The sequence below is a fragment of the Schistocerca nitens genome, unplaced genomic scaffold (assembly GCF_023898315.1).
Source record: "Schistocerca nitens isolate TAMUIC-IGC-003100 unplaced genomic scaffold, iqSchNite1.1 HiC_scaffold_218, whole genome shotgun sequence".
Taxonomy (NCBI): domain Eukaryota; kingdom Metazoa; phylum Arthropoda; class Insecta; order Orthoptera; family Acrididae; genus Schistocerca; species Schistocerca nitens.
In genome coordinates this window covers 37,501-52,632 of record NW_026045759.1, presented here as the reverse complement: position 1 = coordinate 52,632, position 15,132 = coordinate 37,501, and the positions used below count along the sequence as shown (strand labels likewise).

Genomic DNA, 15,132 nt, shown 5'->3' with positions numbered 1-15,132 from the left:
CAGTCAGACGACGTTTAAACAGTAACAGCTCCACGCAACGACTACCCAACAGTAAAGGACATGAGGCAATGTGTCAGTATGCCTAGAGGGAGGGGTGTTAAGGTAATGTGAGCCCGGATAGCTCAGTCGGTAGAGCATTAGGCTTTTAACCTAAGGGTCCAGGGTTCAAGTCCCTGTTCGGGCGGAAATTTTAATACCTTGGTAGCCGCACGTCTCGTAGCGGTGTAAGCACTACGGAAAAGAATGCTGCTACGCCGTTTCCTGGCACTGCAGAGCTTTAAACAGTAGCAGTTGCATGTGTCGGGAGGATCGTCCGCTAGTGGCAGTCGTGGCCGAGTGGTTAAGGCGTCTGACTCGAAATCAGATTCCCTCTGGGAGCGTAGGTTCGAATCCTACCGGCTGCGTGTGATTTTGCGTAAAAACGAGCAGAAATTTTCGCCCACATGTGACATGCGTGGGTGAAAGCGGATCCAAACCAGTGACACCATTCTCAACAAGACGGAAATTTATGTTTAAGAATACTGTTTCGCGACGGCCGCTGTCTGTTGCGGCTCTCGGTTCACCTCGCACGGACGCTAGTACTGCAGAAATCAGTCGCAGGCCCACGAACGCGCCCCCGTCATTTTGTCGCGCCGTCGCCGTGTTCGTGAGTACGCAGATGTGCTTCAAAGTGTTGGACAGAGCGAGCATTCATTTCTTTTTAAGAATCGCAATTCAATTCATTCGAGTGTGGCAAAAGCAGTGGTGCAGCGTTTCCTTTCTTAAGATCTCGCAGCTGCTTGCAAGTATGTCCATCGTTTAAGACGACAGAAAAGTAGCGTCAGCGGTGCGTCAGTGGGAAGTCGGTGAAGTCGCCATTGGAGCCATAAGCCAGTAATTACGACACGCGAATCACTCAAACACCATGCAGCATGTACCACAATGCTCGGCCGAGGGACCGGGCAGCTCAGTCGGTAGAGCGCTAGACTTTCAACCAAAGGGTCCCGGGTTCAAGCCCCCGTCCAGGCGAAAATTGATACACTGTCGTAACGGCTAATGTGCTGGCAACGGAAGCACTACAGAAACGAGTGAGGCCATGTCGTGTTCTTACGTGAGATTGCTTGAAAAGGAGCAGTTGCACTTGTCGAGAGACGCTTCTGCGACCGGCAGTCGTGGCCGAGTGGTTAAGGCGTCTGACTAGAAATCAGATTCCCTCTGGGAGCGTAGGTTCGAGTCCTACCGACTGCGTTTCTTTTTTGTGTCAAGAGGTGAAGAACATCTAAAACGGAACCGTGAAATGAGCGAATACGTGGGAAACACTGCATTCGAGACGCTTGTGAATTTTACAATTGTCCAGTGAGTGTCGACAAAACACGTAGCTCCTCTGCTGAGACGTACAAAATGCTGCAATTTCACTTTGCATCGTGTGTCAGCTTTCTTCGATAGGCTGTTACGAGGATAGCGTGATGAGTTTTTAGACAGCAGTCAGACGACGTTTAAACAGTAACAGCTCCACGCAACGACTACCCAACAGTAAAGGACATGAGGCAATGTGTCAGTATGCCTAGAGGGAGGGGTGTTAAGGTAATGTGAGCCCGGATAGCTCAGTCGGTAGAGCATTAGGCTTTTAACCTAAGGGTCCAGGGTTCAAGTCCCTGTTCGGGCGGAAATTTTAATACCTTGGTAGCCGCACGTCTCGTAGCGGTGTAAGCACTACGGAAAAGAATGCTGCTACGCCGTTTCCTGGCACTGCAGAGCTTTAAACAGTAGCAGTTGCATGTGTCGGGAGGATCGTCCGCTAGTGGCAGTCGTGGCCGAGTGGTTAAGGCGTCTGACTCGAAATCAGATTCCCTCTGGGAGCGTAGGTTCGAATCCTACCGGCTGCGTGTGATTTTGCGTAAAAACGAGCAGAAATTTTCGCCCACATGTGACATGCGTGGGTGAAAGCGGATCCAAACCAGTGACACCATTCTCAACAAGACGGAAATTTATGTTTAAGAATACTGTTTCGCGACGGCCGCTGTCTGTTGCGGCTCTCGGTTCACCTCGCACGGACGCTAGTACTGCAGAAATCAGTCGCAGGCCCACGAACGCGCCCCCGTCATTTTGTCGCGCCGTCGCCGTGTTCGTGAGTACGCAGATGTGCTTCAAAGTGTTGGACAGAGCGAGCATTCATTTCTTTTTAAGAATCGCAATTCAATTCATTCGAGTGTGGCAAAAGCAGTGGTGCAGCGTTTCCTTTCTTAAGATCTCGCAGCTGCTTGCAAGTATGTCCATCGTTTAAGACGACAGAAAAGTAGCGTCAGCGGTGCGTCAGTGGGAAGTCGGTGAAGTCGCCATTGGAGCCATAAGCCAGTAATTACGACACGCGAATCACTCAAACACCATGCAGCATGTACCACAATGCTCGGCCGAGGGACCGGGCAGCTCAGTCGGTAGAGCGCTAGACTTTCAACCAAAGGGTCCCGGGTTCAAGCCCCCGTCCAGGCGAAAATTGATACACTGTCGTAACGGCTAATGTGCTGGCAACGGAAGCACTACAGAAACGAGTGAGGCCATGTCGTGTTCTTACGTGAGATTGCTTGAAAAGGAGCAGTTGCACTTGTCGAGAGACGCTTCTGCGACCGGCAGTCGTGGCCGAGTGGTTAAGGCGTCTGACTAGAAATCAGATTCCCTCTGGGAGCGTAGGTTCGAGTCCTACCGACTGCGTTTCTTTTTTGTGTCAAGAGGTGAAGAACATCTAAAACGGAACCGTGAAATGAGCGAATACGTGGGAAACACTGCATTCGAGACGCTTGTGAATTTTACAATTGTCCAGTGAGTGTCGACAAAACACGTAGCTCCTCTGCTGAGACGTACAAAATGCTGCAATTTCACTTTGCATCGTGTGTCAGCTTTCTTCGATAGGCTGTTACGAGGATAGCGTGATGAGTTTTTAGACAGCAGTCAGACGACGTTTAAACAGTAACAGCTCCACGCAACGACTACCCAACAGTAAAGGACATGAGGCAATGTGTCAGTATGCCTAGAGGGAGGGGTGTTAAGGTAATGTGAGCCCGGATAGCTCAGTCGGTAGAGCATTAGGCTTTTAACCTAAGGGTCCAGGGTTCAAGTCCCTGTTCGGGCGGAAATTTTAATACCTTGGTAGCCGCACGTCTCGTAGCGGTGTAAGCACTACGGAAAAGAATGCTGCTACGCCGTTTCCTGGCACTGCAGAGCTTTAAACAGTAGCAGTTGCATGTGTCGGGAGGATCGTCCGCTAGTGGCAGTCGTGGCCGAGTGGTTAAGGCGTCTGACTCGAAATCAGATTCCCTCTGGGAGCGTAGGTTCGAATCCTACCGGCTGCGTGTGATTTTGCGTAAAAACGAGCAGAAATTTTCGCCCACATGTGACATGCGTGGGTGAAAGCGGATCCAAACCAGTGACACCATTCTCAACAAGACGGAAATTTATGTTTAAGAATACTGTTTCGCGACGGCCGCTGTCTGTTGCGGCTCTCGGTTCACCTCGCACGGACGCTAGTACTGCAGAAATCAGTCGCAGGCCCACGAACGCGCCCCCGTCATTTTGTCGCGCCGTCGCCGTGTTCGTGAGTACGCAGATGTGCTTCAAAGTGTTGGACAGAGCGAGCATTCATTTCTTTTTAAGAATCGCAATTCAATTCATTCGAGTGTGGCAAAAGCAGTGGTGCAGCGTTTCCTTTCTTAAGATCTCGCAGCTGCTTGCAAGTATGTCCATCGTTTAAGACGACAGAAAAGTAGCGTCAGCGGTGCGTCAGTGGGAAGTCGGTGAAGTCGCCATTGGAGCCATAAGCCAGTAATTACGACACGCGAATCACTCAAACACCATGCAGCATGTACCACAATGCTCGGCCGAGGGACCGGGCAGCTCAGTCGGTAGAGCGCTAGACTTTCAACCAAAGGGTCCCGGGTTCAAGCCCCCGTCCAGGCGAAAATTGATACACTGTCGTAACGGCTAATGTGCTGGCAACGGAAGCACTACAGAAACGAGTGAGGCCATGTCGTGTTCTTACGTGAGATTGCTTGAAAAGGAGCAGTTGCACTTGTCGAGAGACGCTTCTGCGACCGGCAGTCGTGGCCGAGTGGTTAAGGCGTCTGACTAGAAATCAGATTCCCTCTGGGAGCGTAGGTTCGAGTCCTACCGACTGCGTTTCTTTTTTGTGTCAAGAGGTGAAGAACATCTAAAACGGAACCGTGAAATGAGCGAATACGTGGGAAACACTGCATTCGAGACGCTTGTGAATTTTACAATTGTCCAGTGAGTGTCGACAAAACACGTAGCTCCTCTGCTGAGACGTACAAAATGCTGCAATTTCACTTTGCATCGTGTGTCAGCTTTCTTCGATAGGCTGTTACGAGGATAGCGTGATGAGTTTTTAGACAGCAGTCAGACGACGTTTAAACAGTAACAGCTCCACGCAACGACTACCCAACAGTAAAGGACATGAGGCAATGTGTCAGTATGCCTAGAGGGAGGGGTGTTAAGGTAATGTGAGCCCGGATAGCTCAGTCGGTAGAGCATTAGGCTTTTAACCTAAGGGTCCAGGGTTCAAGTCCCTGTTCGGGCGGAAATTTTAATACCTTGGTAGCCGCACGTCTCGTAGCGGTGTAAGCACTACGGAAAAGAATGCTGCTACGCCGTTTCCTGGCACTGCAGAGCTTTAAACAGTAGCAGTTGCATGTGTCGGGAGGATCGTCCGCTAGTGGCAGTCGTGGCCGAGTGGTTAAGGCGTCTGACTCGAAATCAGATTCCCTCTGGGAGCGTAGGTTCGAATCCTACCGGCTGCGTGTGATTTTGCGTAAAAACGAGCAGAAATTTTCGCCCACATGTGACATGCGTGGGTGAAAGCGGATCCAAACCAGTGACACCATTCTCAACAAGACGGAAATTTATGTTTAAGAATACTGTTTCGCGACGGCCGCTGTCTGTTGCGGCTCTCGGTTCACCTCGCACGGACGCTAGTACTGCAGAAATCAGTCGCAGGCCCACGAACGCGCCCCCGTCATTTTGTCGCGCCGTCGCCGTGTTCGTGAGTACGCAGATGTGCTTCAAAGTGTTGGACAGAGCGAGCATTCATTTCTTTTTAAGAATCGCAATTCAATTCATTCGAGTGTGGCAAAAGCAGTGGTGTAGCGTTTCCTTTCTTAAGATCTCGCAGCTGCTTGCAAGTATGTCCATCGTTTAAGACGACAGAAAAGTAGCGTCAGCGGTGCGTCAGTGGGAAGTCGGTGAAGTCGCCATTGGAGCCATAAGCCAGTAATTACGACACGCGAATCACTCAAACACCATGCAGCATGTACCACAATGCTCGGCCGAGGGACCGGGCAGCTCAGTCGGTAGAGCGCTAGACTTTCAACCAAAGGGTCCCGGGTTCAAGCCCCCGTCCAGGCGAAAATTGATACACTGTCGTAACGGCTAATGTGCTGGCAACGGAAGCACTACAGAAACGAGTGAGGCCATGTCGTGTTCTTACGTGAGATTGCTTGAAAAGGAGCAGTTGCACTTGTCGAGAGACGCTTCTGCGACCGGAAGTCGTGGCCGAGTGGTTCAGTTCCGCCGCAGCAGCGGCCGTGTGCAGACGTGCCGGAGTGCTCGCTCCGCGCGTGTTTGTCGGCGCTTGCAGCAGTTGTGGGCCTTGTGAGTACATCATGGCCTTTGCCATGGATGATCAGTTACGCCGTTACACGTTGCGTTTCCAATTCCCGTTCGGTTTTGCCCGACCACATGTCTACGAATTAGTCGATTTTTTCTTCGACAGATTGGGTCTTAAAGACGAGGAAGTTTTAGGATTTTCATACGATTTTCTAGCGAATGCCGTTTACGTGAAACTTGTTAATGACGAGCCTTGTTTACGTGTAATGGACTCAACTAAGGGTACTGCCGAGTTCGTTAATTCTGATGGTGAAATTTGTAAAGTTGTTGTTAACCATGCTGGGTTAGGCCTGCGCACGGTCCGTATATTCAACCTACCATTTGAAATTGACCTTGAACGAATTCGGCAATGTCTGTCCCAGTATGGGAACGTATTAGAAATTCACCAAGAGCAGTGGAGTGGCCTTAAACACTTTAATGTGGATAATGGTGTCAGGGTAGCGCGAATTGACCTATCTAAGCATATCCCGTCGAATGTCGTGGTACAAGGCTTCCGAGCACTCGTTATGTACGAGGGGCAACCACGTACATGTGTACTTTGTGGCTCCCCGGACCATATGAAGGCCGCGTGTCCCCGTGCTAAACCAGTGGGTCGTGTTTTACGACAACGTGATGCCCTTGCAGCTGGGCTGGATGGCAATAAGCCGACGTATGCCGAGAGCCTTGTCGGTCCGTCTGTCGTTAGCGCGCCACAGCGGCACGCGACTGAGGTTGTGCCTGACGTGCCCGCCGCCGGTGTAAACACCGCTACGCCGAGCCGAATGCCCGTAGCTTTTGACGTGGAAACCTATGCAAACGACGGGGCCGGAAATTCGCGCCCTTCCGATGCTGGCGTGGTCCGTGTGGAACTTCCGCCGCGGTTGCCCGATCAACAGATGCTCCCATCTGTGGAGAGTCTTACACCTGCGGACTCTGGTGACCAGCCGCGAGTTTCCCATCCCCTTGACGTGTCTTCTCCAGTCAGCGCAGTTTCCGGCAAAGTACTGTCTCCCACGGGAGCTACCCCTACCGCTGCGAATTCTGACAACAACGAACAAGTCGAGGACACCCGTCCTCAGAAGAAAGGACGACAAAAGAAATCAGTCCGTAAGCAGAGTGAAGAGGAAACTCGTACTCTCGAACAGAAACTGCAGCGTACTATCAAGCAGTTCCGGACGGATGAATGTGAGAGAATCGTCACGGACGATGAAGTACAGGTCGTGCAGCATTCAGAGGAGGCCGATATGGGGATGCATGTCGACAGTTCTGGACCCGACGCATTTATGGATACCGCTCACTCGCCGGGGTCGAGCAGGCAGCCTTCCTGGGCTGACGATACGCAATAACATGGCACCACCCCTTCTTATGCGGGATTACAAAATTGCGACTGCTAATATACATCGAATAACGTCTGATGTAAAATTAAAATGTTTGACTGACTATCTGTAGGCCGCCGATATAGATATCGTTTTCCTACAAGAAGTCGTCACACCCAAGGTCGGGAATGTCACAGGCTATGAGGCCATCATCAATATCGGCGATGAGGCAGGGACTGCAATTTTGTACAAAGCGGGCATCACTTGTAGACCTCGAGCGATTTTAGAAACGGGAAGAGGGATTGTCGTACAATTCGAAGATTTGCTTCTGATCAACGTCTATGCCCCGACTGGATCTACAGGCCGAAGGGACAGGAGTGTTTTTTATCGCGATGAAATTGTGCCATTATTATCCTGTGGTTGTTCGAAGATTTTATTGGGCGGCGATTTTAATTGTGTTGTACGCAGAGAAGACCAGTGTCCGAATTTTAATTTTTGTTTGGAGTTGCGAGATTTAATTGATGGGCTGAACTTACAAGATACCTGGTGCTCACTTCGCCCGCAGGTGACCGGATATACTTATGTTACCACTGCCTCCGCTAGTCGTCTGGATAGGTTTTATGTATCTACAGACATTTTAAGCGCTGCCAGGGATTGTGAAATATGGCCTGTTAATTTTAGCGATCACTGTGCGTATCACATTACGCTTAGGCACGTCTCGCAGAAAACCTTTTTGGGTCGAGGCGTATGGCAACTGAACGTCGCACTGTTGGACGACGGCGACCTGAAGAAGGATCTTATTGCGACGTGGCAATGGTGCCTCCAGCGACGACAAAGATATAGGGAGCGTGTTGATTGGTGGACGGGGCTAGTAAAACCACGCATAAAGAAATGTATTTGTCAGTTTGCCAGGGCCAAGGCGTACTGGAAGAAACAGACGTTGGAATTTTATTTTACCGCTCTCCGCCAGTTGTATCACGATTCCTCTGCACTGCCTGGCAATCTCCTCCGCATCAAACGTACCAAAGCCAAAATCACCGCATTGGTTCGTGAGTCTCTGGCAGGAGCCCAAGTCAGGGCACGCGCTTTCGATGACACCTTTAACGAGTCAGCGTCCTTGTACCACATCATACGGGAAGCTAAAAGAGGCAGACAAAAAATCATTACTCAACTGACAGATGACGATGGTCGTGTTTATGATGAGCAAGGCGAGCTTAAGACTTTTATTCGGAATCATTTCAGGCAACTTTACTCACTGCCTGACACAGATGTAGAGGCGGGAGAGGATTTTTTGTCTAACATTACAGCATCGGTGGATCCGGACGACCACGCACAGCTCCTGGCCAACATAACTAACTTCGACGTGAAGTCCATCATTACGTCTGCGGCGAAAGGAAAAGCTGCAGGATCAGACGGTTTGCCGGTTGAATTTTATCTTCGGTATTGGGATATTTTCGGCGACGAACTGACTCTCATGTATAATGAATTGTTAACGAATACTGCTTTTCCATCGCAGTTCACTGAGGGCCTGATAGTCTTAGTTTCCAAACCGTCACAGGGGACTTCACTCAATAACTTACGACCAATCACCCTGCTCAATGCAGATTTCAAAATCTTTACTAGGATTCTGAATGCCAGACTTAAGCCAGTCCTCAGTAAAGTGCTTGGTTCATATCACATGAACGTGGTTCCTGGTCGATCAATGATAGACGCCCTGTGCGAATACCGAGATATTGCCTATTTGACTTGGATTTGCAAGACCACGTTGGCAATAGTTTTCTTTGACTTCGACAAGGCATTTGATAGGACCAACCATGGATTTCTGTTCAGAACGCTGGATAAACTGGGTTTCAACCAGCATTTCGTACAGATACTAAGGAACTGTATCTGCAATACGACTTCCCGCGTCAAATTCAACGGCCAGTTAACAGCCCCTGTGCCCATTCAACAAGGTTTGCGACAAGGGTGCCCGCTTTCTACGACTCTTTTCGCCATTGCTATCGAGCCACTACTGAAGACGTTTTGCGTCACCTTACCGGGTCTTCAAACGCTGAATACAAAGACCGTCTGTCATGCCTATGCGGACGATATCAGCGTCCTTATCAATAACGACGAAGAGTTCGATACCGTGCGACGGCTTGTCCACCGGTATGCAAGCGCCTGCGGTGCACGCCTTAACGAACGGAAATCCAAAGTCTTGCATTTAGGTCCGCAGGCTCGCTTCGCGAACACCTTTTGGTTAGAGGCAACCAACCAGCTCAAGCACCTTGGTTTGATTCTCACTCCGAATCCACGGGAAATGGTAAGAGTGAATTGGGAACAGAAGCTCAACGTCCTTCGAGCTTTGATTCGAGAGCACAATATGCGGTCTTTAGACAGGATTCAGAGAGCACATTTCGTCAATTATTATGTTCTCAGCAAGATTTATCATGTTGCCGCTGTTCTCCCTATTCCTACTGATATTGCTAACAGAATTTTAGCCCTTGCAGGCTGGTACATTTGGCGAGGTAATATTTTTAAAGTCGCTTTCAAGGCTACCGCTTTACCTCGATCTAAGGGTGGTCTAGCCCTTAAAGATGTTGAATTACAGTGCTCAGCGATTTTTCTAGCTCGAACGTCAAGGATCTTACGATGTAGTCAGACAGGTCTTACAGCGCGTCTATTCCAGCAGTTACGACCACCGGATATGACGCCACCGATAAATGTTGGACATATCCATCCCGAGCTCGTTCATATTCGCCGATATTATGTGGAGTCCAGCTATGTGCATCAACACCTGCAACCATTCACTGCTGCGGCTGTCTACAGTGTCTTTACGAATCGGCAACAGAATAACTCTATAGAAATGAAGTATCCTGGCAAGAACTGGCAACAAATTTGGATGAATATCAGCACTCCCCTTCTTCGTTCCCGAGTTCGTTCCGTGTGGTATGATGTTGTGAACGAGGTGATGCCCACGGGGGAGAAATTGTGTAAGATCCACTTACAGCCTACACCGACTTGCGACACATGTGGCCATGTGGAAACATTGCAACACATCTTATACTGCCGAGATCAGACGCAAATCTGGAATTGGACGAGAATGAAACTGGCTCTTATTAATAGAACGACGCCATCCGCAATACAACTGCGAGATATATTCCACCCTGACTGGAAATTATTTCCGAAATCTAAAAATAATAGCTATACCTGGTTAATTGGACAATATCTATATTATATGTTGACGATTAAAACGCCTACACTTTCTGATTTTCATATGTATCTTATTGCCGAATATTACGCGATCAAACGATTACGAAAGTATAAAGAAAAATTTCAGAATTTTCTCACCGTTGCTTTGAATGACGGGAAGCTTTAAGTGTGCGAACCAATGGTTACGATCATTGATTTTTATTTCTTTCTTCTATTATCAGGGTATCTATTTGCTATTTCTCAGGACTCCACTGCTTCATAGGCGGTACAATGTTGCCCCTAAGGTCAAAGAGAAGCAGCATGCAACAGGATGCCAAACTTGTGGCGCCGGTATTTATTTCTGTTTTTTTTTTTACGTTACCCAGAAGAGAAGTATAGCTTAATTTGACGAAGTTTAACACAGACGAGGCAGTATTTCTTTGTAGATACCCATCATTCTTCTAACGAACCTATATTTTTCTATTTATTATTACGGTGCTGAAAGAGAAACCTCTGATCTTGTTGTTTTTGTCTCCACCAACTCAAGGAACACACAATAGTACACAGTTACTTTTAGTCAATAACTGCATGAAAACAGCACGGCGGTAATCTCGGCGAACATACTCTCAACGCTAAGAGATGACAACTTCAATCATGCCTTCAGGAAACTGAAACATTGACGAATGGAGAACGACACGGAAACATTCATGCAATTACTAAGTGAAGACGAGCTTGAGAAGTAGTGATACTGAGGTCTACCACGGCAAAAAAAAAAAAAAAAAAAAAAAAAAAAAAAAAAAAAAAAAAAAAAAAAAAGGGGTATGATTCCTGCTTTGGGTGCAGGAGGTCCCGGGTTCAAATCCCGGACGAGCGCTGCCATTTTGACCGTGCTGAAGAGTAGGTGGAACTCAGTCCCGGTTGCAGCTCCTCAATGAAGAGTAAGACGCCTGTTATATCACGTGGATATAACAAGAATCCGGCACAAAAAAAAAAAAAAAAAAAAAAAAAAAAAAAAAAAAAAAAAGTGGTTAAGGCGTCTGACTAGAAATCAGATTCCCTCTGGGAGCGTAGGTTCGAGTCCTACCGACTGCGTTTCTTTTTTGTGTCAAGAGGTGAAGAACATCTAAAACGGAACCGTGAAATGAGCGAATACGTGGGAAACACTGCATTCGAGACGCTTGTGAATTTTACAATTGTCCAGTGAGTGTCGACAAAACACGTAGCTCCTCTGCTGAGACGTACAAAATGCTGCAATTTCACTTTGCATCGTGTGTCAGCTTTCTTCGATAGGCTGTTACGAGGATAGCGTGATGAGTTTTTAGACAGCAGTCAGACGACGTTTAAACAGTAACAGCTCCACGCAACGACTACCCAACAGTAAAGGACATGAGGCAATGTGTCAGTATGCCTAGAGGGAGGGGTGTTAAGGTAATGTGAGCCCGGATAGCTCAGTCGGTAGAGCATTAGGCTTTTAACCTAAGGGTCCAGGGTTCAAGTCCCTGTTCGGGCGGAAATTTTAATACCTTGGTAGCCGCACGTCTCGTAGCGGTGTAAGCACTACGGAAAAGAATGCTGCTACGCCGTTTCCTGGCACTGCAGAGCTTTAAACAGTAGCAGTTGCATGTGTCGGGAGGATCGTCCGCTAGTGGCAGTCGTGGCCGAGTGGTTAACAGTCAGCCGGCGGACGCGGTCGAGGTCGGACGTGCTGTGCTGCGCGCCGCGCCGTCGTTGTTTTCGTGTGGTGAGTCACTGCGCTTGCTTCAGTGTCTACCAGTGTTTTGGTGTAATCTGGAAATGAACTCGATTTCGTGATGTCTCAACCGAGTAGAAAAGACACATTGAAGTTTACTTTTGACAGAAACTTTGTCCGGCCTAAATCTTTTGCAGTTGAGCAATGGTTAGAAGATGAAGTAAAGATAGGACTTGAGGATATAATCGGGATACATCTTTCGATTGTCAGTAGCACCGTTTTCGTTAAATTAGCTCGATCAGACATGTGTGAGAAAATAGTTGAATCTTGTGGTGGTATCCTCAAATTTAAACATAGCGATGGCAATGTGGGTGAAGTTGTTGTTTCGCATGCCGGCCTAGGAATACGGACTGTTCGACTCTTTGAACTTCCATTTGAAATAACCAGTGAACAGATCAACGCAGTGCTCTGTCCCTACGGTAAAATCATCAGCAATATTGCGGAACGTTGGTCTAGTGCACATAAATTCCCGGTTCTTAATGGGGTGCGGCAATTGAAAATCGAGCTGCAGAAGCACATCCCGTCTTATGTTAACATATGCGGGTATCGTGCGATAGTAATGTACGATGATCAGCCTCGAACGTGTGCCGCATGCAACTCGACAGGTCACGTGCGTGCCGAATGCATGCAGAGGCGAGTGGCGCAGCTGCCTGCCGGCGAGGCAGCCAGGCCCCCCGCGATGACAACACTGCCTGTGACGTACGTCGCCGTGGCGCGTGGGCTTTCAGCTACATCCACGGTCACCGAAATCAGTGAAAATACTGTTGTGGCTGCGCCAGTGACGCAAATGGGGACTGTTGCAACGCCGGAAGAGACCCCACCTAAACCCAAAGAAGTATCGCCGTCCGTAGTAGTCACAGAAGAACAGGCATCCGACATGCAAACGGCTGCGTCCCAATCGGCCGCTGCTACCCCACGGGGGGAATCTCCAGCAGGTTCCGATCAAGGCCCACACAATCGTACGTCTCCCAGAAAAACTAAGAAACGGAGAGTTGCCCGCCAGGGTGCAGAACAGATTGCACCGGTTCTGCGCGAAAAGGCTAAACAGATAGGTGAACCACTCAGTGACAAAGCATCTGATAGCACAAACCATGATCATCCCTCAGCCAGTTTACCATCAGTCCTTGACAATGTCTCAGATGCTCTCCCTCTGAACCCTGAACAGTCAGCTCAACTCCGAACAGACTGTGATGTCCGCATGGTCAAACTCTATCCTGCACCAGAGTCGGTAACGACCTCGACACAACCGCCGCCAACTAGTTGGGCGGACGATACAGAATCCACTGCCGAAGTAGACAGTATGGATACTTCCGAAACGGTGACAGCCGTCACTTCAGTCTCCAAAGTCGACGATGTTACCGAGAAAGATAACGCCTCGACAGAAACTGCCGCGCAAAAAGAACGCACGACTGATCCCTTTTCAACCGGAGACTATTTTTAACTCTGCCTTTAAAGTGACTGTCAATACATGTTTTGTTATCTGGAATTGCTTCAAAAGTGCCTTTACGACGTGACTTGTTTTTTACAACGTTATTTCTGTTTGATATCGGACTGATTTTAGGTATTGCTCCTGTTTAGTCCGCCACTATTCCGCCACAGGCCTATCGACTTGCTACTCTCAATATTAATAAGATACGTAGCGCTCTTAAACTGCAACATTTAAAAGACTTTTTATATGCAGCTGATGTAGACATTTTATTTGTACAAGAAGTAACAGAGATCAGACTTGATTGCATACCAGGTTATAATGTGATCACTAATCCTGGGGCCGGTTGCGAATTAGGTACAGCTTTTATTGTGAAGGAAGGTATCATTATTACCGACGTCACAAAACTGCCGAACAGTAGGGGCATTGCGGGCACTTTTTATAACAACAGACTAATTAATGTCTATGCCCCATCCGGTTCCAGTAATAGACGTCAAAGAGCAAAATTTTTTAAAGAAGAAATAGTTCCTCTCTTTGGCGTCCGCCACACCAATGTCATCTTCGGAGGCGACTTTAACTGTGTCATCAGTGCAAAGGACCAGACTCCCAATCTTAACAAATCAATTGAACTGGAACGAATTGTACGAGACTTGCGCTTAGTTGATTCTTGGGAGCTCAAGCATGGGGCAGCACCTGGGTTTACCCATATCACGACCCATTCGGCAAGCCGTCTTGATCGAATTTATGTCACACCCACTTTGAGGACTAACATTCTGCAGTCAGAAGTATGGCCAGTGGCGTTCTCCGATCATGCTGCATACATCTGTACTATAAGTCTAGACCGACAACGGACGTGTCGATATAGGGGCCTGTGGAAATTAAATGTTTCACATCTACAAGACTCGGCGTGTCAAGAAGCCTTCCTCAATACCTGGCGAGAATGTGAGCAACGATTTGCCTCTTATAATTCGGCCATTGATTGGTGGCTCAGGTGCGCCAAACCTAAAATTAGGTGGTGTTTCATGAACTACGCACGGGAAAAGAGCTTTTGGCTTCAACGGACGATTAATTTCTATTTTCATTGTCTGCGGGAACTGTATATGCTCGGTACTTCGGCTGTCGAGAATTGTCAACGAATTAAGAAAATCCAGGCCAAAATCCTAACCCTAAGGAGGACGCAGCTAGAAGGCTACAAAGTCAGGTCGCGGGTCCAGACTACTGTACACCAAGAACTCACCTCAGTCTACCATATGATCCAAGAAAGTAAGAACGGCTCCCGTAAAATACTGACGGAGTTAATTGCTGAGGACGGCGCAACGCTGACTACGCACAACGAGATTAAAGCGGCGGTGCTCAACTACTTCACCACCTTGATGTCAAATAAAGAAGTAAACGTGCAAGCGCAGGATGCTCTTTTGAATAATTTGCGCAACAGAGTCAGTCTCGTGGACGCGGAAAAGCTATTAGACGTGGCGACCGAAGAAGACGTGGAATATGTACTCTGGAAAAGTGCTAAGAATAAATCCCCCGGACCTGACGGAATTCCCGCCGAATTCTATCAAAAATTCTGGAACACCATAAAGGCGAAAATCACTTGCATCTGTAACGAACTTCTAGACCACAACAACGTGATCCCCGCCAGCTTCTGTGAAGGCATAATCGTTCTAATTAAAAAAACCTCAGGCAGAGCAAACGTAAAAAATCTAAGACCGATAACGCTGCTCAACAGCGACTATAAAATATTTGCGAGACTTTTGGCCCAAAGGCTTAAATCTACAATGACCAGTATCATTGGCCCTTACCAGACCAGCGTGGGCAAGGATCGGAAAATTCAACAG

The 15,132-nt window shown here is 48.3% G+C and overlaps 12 non-coding genes across 12 annotated transcripts; all 12 read left to right on the top strand.

Moving 5' to 3' along the window:
• The first annotated feature begins 111 nt into the window (after nt 1-111).
• On the top strand, nt 112-184 carry Trnak-uuu (transfer RNA lysine (anticodon UUU)). The gene has a single exon. It is a non-coding gene; the product is annotated as a tRNA-Lys (tRNA).
• Nucleotides 185-322: 138 nt separating this feature from the next.
• On the top strand, nt 323-404 carry Trnas-cga (transfer RNA serine (anticodon CGA)). Its single transcript has one exon. It is a non-coding gene; the product is annotated as a tRNA-Ser (tRNA).
• A 741-nt stretch (nt 405-1,145) lies between these two features.
• On the top strand, nt 1,146-1,227 carry Trnas-aga (transfer RNA serine (anticodon AGA)). The gene has a single exon. It is a non-coding gene; the product is annotated as a tRNA-Ser (tRNA).
• Nucleotides 1,228-1,572: 345 nt separating this feature from the next.
• Trnak-uuu (transfer RNA lysine (anticodon UUU)) lies at nt 1,573-1,645 on the top strand. The gene has a single exon. It is a non-coding gene; the product is annotated as a tRNA-Lys (tRNA).
• Nucleotides 1,646-1,783: 138 nt separating this feature from the next.
• On the top strand, nt 1,784-1,865 carry Trnas-cga (transfer RNA serine (anticodon CGA)). Its single transcript has one exon. It is a non-coding gene; the product is annotated as a tRNA-Ser (tRNA).
• A 741-nt stretch (nt 1,866-2,606) lies between these two features.
• Nucleotides 2,607-2,688, top strand: Trnas-aga (transfer RNA serine (anticodon AGA)). Its single transcript has one exon. It is a non-coding gene; the product is annotated as a tRNA-Ser (tRNA).
• A 345-nt stretch (nt 2,689-3,033) lies between these two features.
• On the top strand, nt 3,034-3,106 carry Trnak-uuu (transfer RNA lysine (anticodon UUU)). Its single transcript has one exon. It is a non-coding gene; the product is annotated as a tRNA-Lys (tRNA).
• Nucleotides 3,107-3,244: 138 nt separating this feature from the next.
• On the top strand, nt 3,245-3,326 carry Trnas-cga (transfer RNA serine (anticodon CGA)). The gene has a single exon. It is a non-coding gene; the product is annotated as a tRNA-Ser (tRNA).
• Nucleotides 3,327-4,067: 741 nt separating this feature from the next.
• Nucleotides 4,068-4,149, top strand: Trnas-aga (transfer RNA serine (anticodon AGA)). The gene has a single exon. It is a non-coding gene; the product is annotated as a tRNA-Ser (tRNA).
• A 345-nt stretch (nt 4,150-4,494) lies between these two features.
• Nucleotides 4,495-4,567, top strand: Trnak-uuu (transfer RNA lysine (anticodon UUU)). Its single transcript has one exon. It is a non-coding gene; the product is annotated as a tRNA-Lys (tRNA).
• Nucleotides 4,568-4,705: 138 nt separating this feature from the next.
• Nucleotides 4,706-4,787, top strand: Trnas-cga (transfer RNA serine (anticodon CGA)). Its single transcript has one exon. It is a non-coding gene; the product is annotated as a tRNA-Ser (tRNA).
• Nucleotides 4,788-11,555: 6,768 nt separating this feature from the next.
• On the top strand, nt 11,556-11,628 carry Trnak-uuu (transfer RNA lysine (anticodon UUU)). Its single transcript has one exon. It is a non-coding gene; the product is annotated as a tRNA-Lys (tRNA).
• Nucleotides 11,629-15,132: the final 3,504 nt, after the last annotated feature.